Source organism: Pecten maximus, chromosome 9, assembly GCF_902652985.1.
Source record: "Pecten maximus chromosome 9, xPecMax1.1, whole genome shotgun sequence".
Lineage (NCBI taxonomy): Eukaryota > Metazoa > Mollusca > Bivalvia > Pectinida > Pectinidae > Pecten > Pecten maximus.
The window spans coordinates 13,353,800-13,360,341 of NC_047023.1; positions in this window are offsets into that span (position 1 = coordinate 13,353,800).

Consider the following 6,542-nt stretch of genomic DNA (forward strand, 5'->3'; position numbering starts at 1 on the left):
TGGCCGCTGCTTCTGTTACTGTTACATAAAAAATGCTGACTACAGAGTAAAACCATATAGTTAACTTCCGACTTGTACAGAAACTAGTACAGTTACCCTCCGGCCAAAGATGTCCGTAACCAGATTCCAGGTTCCTGTTAAAGTTTTTAAACCTCTTATTTTATATAAATGCATCCAAATTAAGATTTGTTGCAGATCTAAGATTGATTTGTAGAACCCTCTTCAGTAAGACAGCAACTGGTACACATTCTGTTTTTGTCAATTGATTTTATTTACAAATTCAGAATTATTAATGCCAAAAAATTGAAATTTGTGAAAATATGTGCCTACATATTTTTTTTTTTTTTTTTTTTTTGCAGCAGTTTTATTTTTGTAGGAACCATTTTATTCAATATTTTATACATTTTATACATTTTTTTGTAGTTGTCATATATTTTCTTCAGTATTAAACAAGTTAAAGAAATTTAGTGTTTCAGCACAGATATTAACTTTGCTGAGAACAAGACCAGCGCAATTGGTTAATTTACAAGTAGAGGTTGTTTTTTCCTGAATTTGTTTTTTGTATTTTTCAGTCTTCCAGTATTGAAAGATGATTTTTGCCATTTTTATGCGAAGATGCTAATTTCAAGAAACAGACAATCTTTTTTTCATATTTTGCAGTTTTGAAACTAGTTTAGAAACTAGTTTCAAAACAATTATGAACTAAATATCAACACTATGAGTACAAGTAACAGTATTTAATGAGATATTTTTGTTTTCTTTATCATTTATTTCATTTCCAATATCGATAATAATTAAAAAGTTATTAATGATAGTAATAAGGTTAAAGATTTGTTCAAGCTGACAGGAAGTTTTATATCAAATTATTAAAATTCAGATTATGCTGCCAAATAGTATTGTGTATACCATTCAGGTTTTTTTTTTTTTTTTAAACTAAAAAATGAAACCAATAATCTTCCAACAGTTTTTGCCTTCCATCCATTATGATTTGACACGCTCCTGTCTTTGCTCTGTTTTTGTTTAACGATAATATATTTGGTGCTGATTTGTCTTTTTTATGCCTCTGCTGCAGCTAGAACAGTTGTCAGAGTGAACACTTAATATATATAATTTTGTTAATTTTCTTCTGTCAGTTCTTCCACTTATATCAGATACATACGCATGTTTTATACCGATTATAAACCAGCCAATTTGGAATTAGCCACAAAAAGATATTCTTCCAACAATTGATGTATCTTTACATGAATTTTCATCGAATTTTTTGGGGAATCAGTGAAGATCTATCGTTCATACAAGAGAGAACTATAGGTTTGTTTTGTAGTTATGTTGCTTCCAATGTATGTAGAATAGAAGTCTTAGAATATGTATCGATAAATTCATGGCTGCTTCCTTTGATATGTTTGTATATATTTCTGTAATATTTCATGTCAAATGATAATTTCTCAGGTGATAATCATTTTTCTTTTGTCTCATTTTAAACTATTACCAAAATGGAACTTATTCAAAAATTTCATCAGCATTCTGCTATTAAGCTGCCAGATTTTGTTTACACTGTATTTAATAATGGAACTCTTATATAAGTCTGAGCATTAATATTATAAGTTGAATTTGTGCCATTAGTGTGAAAAAATCTGTCTTGTGCAATCTTTGTGAGAATACTGCTATTGTGAAACTGTTCATTAACATGCAAACATTTTCATTCATGTGAAATCTTTGTTAGGTCTTTGTAATTAGTATCGAGTATGTTCTTAATGTTAACAATACTGCAATAGTATGAAATCTGTGTCGTGTGGTAGAGTTTCAGTTTTGTGAAATGTGTGTTGTATTTTAAAGATTTTTTTTTTCAAATCATATTTTGCTCCCCTACAAGGGTGAGATGAACAGAATTGTTTTAGGTGCAAGACTGGAGGATCGATCTCATCCTGAGGGTTAAGATTCTTAAGTTGATACAAGACTTGCCAAGTGTTTGAGAATCTTACCCCAATAGTTGAGATCAACTTCTCCCGCTCCTAAGCGGTGACTACTTATTGTTCTCTTGCCCTCTTATGTATGCAATGTTGACATGTTGTGTTGTGTTGTGTGCATCATACTGTTGTGAAGGTAAATCCTACAGTTTCAACCCTAGGGTGAGATTAGGAAATCTCAAATCTCACACCACTCCATTTGTTGAAACATCTGTCCTGGTAGATAAATCGAAACCTCAGACTGGTCAGTGTGGACACAGCATCTGGATAAGAGAAAAAAAGAAATCTCATACTGGTCAAGGTATGGACACACCAGCTAGGCAAGAGAAAAGGAAATCTTAGCACTAGTCAAAGTGTGGACACACCTGTCTTGGGGAAGAGAGTCCCTTATATAACATAATTTTTCACCCTTTGGGGCTGAGACAGGGGCAGATTCTTAAGTTGCCAAATTTGAGGCTTGCTGAGTGTATTGCAACTTGAGTACCTTGCCCACGTTTAAAATCCTGTTTTACTCTCAAGGGGGTGAGACAGGGTTATTATTCTCAGATCCTCTTGTCTTCTTAGGTATGTTGTATCAATGCAATATATTGTGGGCATGAGGTGATTGAATCTACAATCGATAGGATATACATTGTGTATTGAATTGTCAATGTTACATCATTATACTGTTGCCATGATGTTATGGGGAATTCCCAGTCTCAACCAAAGTGTTGATACACCTGCCCAAGGAAGGTGAATCACTTTATTCATTAAATTTTGTCCTTACATTGTAGTATAAACAATTGTGATCACCAGATATCATGAACCCTCCACAGATTTAGTTTATACTCGCACCCTAGTATTGCGCCATCAAGTTATACACCCGATTAGATTTTGGAGGCTATCGGTCAATGTTTATTGATCTAATATCACACTTGACCACCTTGGAAATATATAAAGCTTGTCCACAACATATCTCATAAAGCCCTCTAAAGATTTATAGTATTCTGTAACTCGTTATGTTTTGATTCTAATTAAGTTTTAGCGTCCGATATCACACTTGGTCAATTTGGATGATGGAAGATATGTATTTTAGAAACATCACATATTTTTTTTCTCCTGTATCAATATCACAACTGTTTAATTCGGGCCTGCAATAGATTAGCAATAACATAGCTGAGTTTTGTCTGGTGCTAAATGTATATAATATGTTTGTTGATATTGTAGATTGCTGCTGTATTTTTTGTCATATAAATATATTTTGTAGGTAGTTGTCACATATTCTGTTCTGTATCAGGGTAAAATTTTCCATATGCACTCTTTTTTCTTCTTTTTTTTTTCTCTTTTTTTTTTCTTTTTTTTTAAAGAATACCTTATGATATGATATAATTGGTTTGCATAAGTACCAATTTCACTAAAATTTGACTAGTAATTCTCTGCTCCTCTGAGATATATTACAGTTCAAGCATTGTAGTAGTGAATCACGTTTCAATGCCAAATGAGCTTACTGATGATTGAACATCTTTGATTACATTTATGTTACATTGACTGTTTCAGAATGTATGTTTGTAAATATTCATACTTAGTGCTATTATGTTTGTTTATAATTTCTACATGAAGTGTTTTAGGTTTTGTCAGTATTATATAGCAATTGATCATGATCACTGTACGTTTAGGCAGTGAAAAATTAAAATACTAATCCAGGTATCTTATGTTTTGATATTAGATGATTTTACACATATATGGGAACTATTTCAAAATCTTTATTGAAAATTTGCTTCATACAGTAATTCATCAGTTAAAGGAAATGAAACAATAACTTTCATGGTTCAAATTTTCCTCTTTGACTTTAGATTGCTGCTTAGAATGCAAAAATTATAATTCTTTGGTTATTTGCTGTCGGCTGTCATTGTAAGCATAGTATTTTTTACCCAAGTCCTCATTTAGTGCTTTGTAATGTATGGTCTGTAGATATAATGATTGCAATAATATTGACAGCTTATATATTATGATTGAAGTTACATTCTGTAATGCTATTTTGTGACAGGAGATTATTGTATAAATGTTATCACTTTGTTCAATTCTTTATATACTTACTGCTGGATCATCTATGTAATTGTGTAACGGTTAATTTGGTTCTTAATTTAAACCAAGATGTGACTGTACAAGAGGTGTTGGTTTGTAGATGGAGGAGCCAAATCCAACTTGGGAGGTTATAATGTGGTGAACAGTCACATCAATCTAGACATTGTGGCTTTGTTGTTGAAACTTAGTGTAATCTGAGAACTATTTAGGACAATCAGAGCACTGTTCAAAATTTTTTTTTTTTAAATTGAAAATTAAAAAAAATTGGAAAATTCCATGTTTCTCAATTGTACACTTTGATATGTTTCCATGCATTTTTGGATAAATTGCTTGTCATGGGATATTGGTCCTTAGGAAATTTGCTACATCATGAGGCCATGATAGAAGCTGATCAGTAACTATCTGGCTGTCTCCCATTACATGGATGTAGGGGATTTACTTCTTTGTTAGGCCATGATAAGAGCTGATGTCTACATCAAACCAATGGAACAGTCAGATAAGTACTGATCAGCTCCCATCTTGGCCTCATAATGAAGCAAATTTGCTACATCATAAGGGCCAATACCCAATGATAAGTAATTTATACCCAAAATGTACATAATTACATTAAAGTGTATGAAACGAGAAACCTTGAATTTTACCCCCTTTTTTTTTCTTTTTTTTTATGAACAGCGTTAATGATAAATAGCTGAACTTGTCCTTCTTCAATTAAAAATGAATACATTTGAATAAGCATTTTAAAAAGGGTTGTCAAACTTATTTCATGTGTGCCAAAACTATACAAAAATTATGGTTGTGATTTTGTATTTGATATATTCGTTGATTTTGTTTTGTTTTCTGCTAACATGTAATCATTTTTAGGTCACCTGAGACAAAGTCTCAAGTGACCTATTCTTATCGCCTTTTGTCCGTCGTCGTCCGTCGTCCGTCCGTAAACAATTTACATTTTCAACTTCTTCTCCAAAACCACTGAACCAAATTCAATGAAATTTGGCAGGGAGCTTCTATGGCTAAAGTTCAACTAAAATTGTGAATTATATGGTCCCCATCCTCCAGGGGCCTGAGGGGCGGGGCAAAAAAAGGGTCAAATTGACTAAAACTTCAAAAATCTTCTTCTCTACTCTCAGATAAGGTGGAATCAAACACTCTTCATAGATGAAAGGGTCTTAAGGTGCTTTACCAAAATTGTGAATTTCATGACCCTGGGGTCTCGCGTTTGCCCCTGGGGAGGGGGTAAACTTTACTATAGTTTATATAGGGAAATCACATTTTTGACTATTATTTGTTGAATTTGTATTGGAATTCATTCTAACTTGTATCAAATTATCAACATGGGATGACACTTTGATGCTATGTACATGTTGGCCCTAGTTGACCCCCAGGGGCTGGTGGGCGGGGCCAAAAAGGGTCAAATTGACTAAAACTTCAAAAATCTTCTTCTCTACTCTCAGATAAGGTGGAATCAAACACTCTTCATAGATAGAAGGGCCTAAAGGTGCTTTATCAAAATTGTGAATTTCATGACCCTGGGGTCTCACGTTTGCCCCTGGGGAGGGGGTAAACTTTACTATAGTTTATATAGGGAAATCACATTTTTGACTATTATTTGTTGAATTTTTATTGGAATTCATTCTAACTTCGTTAACGTTATCAGCTTGGGATGGCAGTTTGATGGTATGTACATGTTGGTCCTGACTGACCCCCAGGGGCTGATGGGCAGGGCCAAAAAGGGTCAAATTAACTGAAATTTTAAAAATCTTCTTCTTACAACCCAAATAAGGTAGAATTAAATACTCTTCACAGATCGAAGGGTCTTAAGGTGCTTTACCATAATTGTGAATTTCCTAGCCCTGGGGTCTCGCGTTTGCCCCATGGGAGGGGATAAACTTTACTATAGTTATAGGGAAATCACATTTTTGACTATCATTTGTTTTATTTGTTTTGAAATTCATTCTTTCATTCAAATTTACTGAAATATTTCAAAAATCAGGTGACCGTTAAGGCCCATGGGCCTCTTGTTTCAATATGTTTTCATATTTTGTTTACTAACCGTTACAATGATCACACTAGATAGTAGTCCTGGATTATGCTTATTAAAAAAAAAGATTCTGTATCTGTCGGTTAGTTGTCAACATGATCCCTTTATGCAATATTTAAATCTGGTTACATTTCTCAAGGAATCTTTCTTGAGTCAGAAAATTTAATGAATTAAATGCATGCTGATATAATCCGAAGGTTTCATGCAGATATAGTCCAAAAGTTTCTTAAATATGTTTTATCTGCCTTATAAAAAAATCTGATATGGGTTGATTCTAAAAAGGCAGATAAACATCAGATACCTTCAGATTTTTGCACATTGTAAAAAATCTTAGCATTTTCCCTGCTATTACATGGTAACTTGGTGCAGTTACCATTGATACACCGAACTTACCAAGCTTTTAAACAAATCATAATTTTGTTGACAGTATTAAAAGTTTACACCAATCTTGTTAATTTGCATCAACCTTCTTGCAT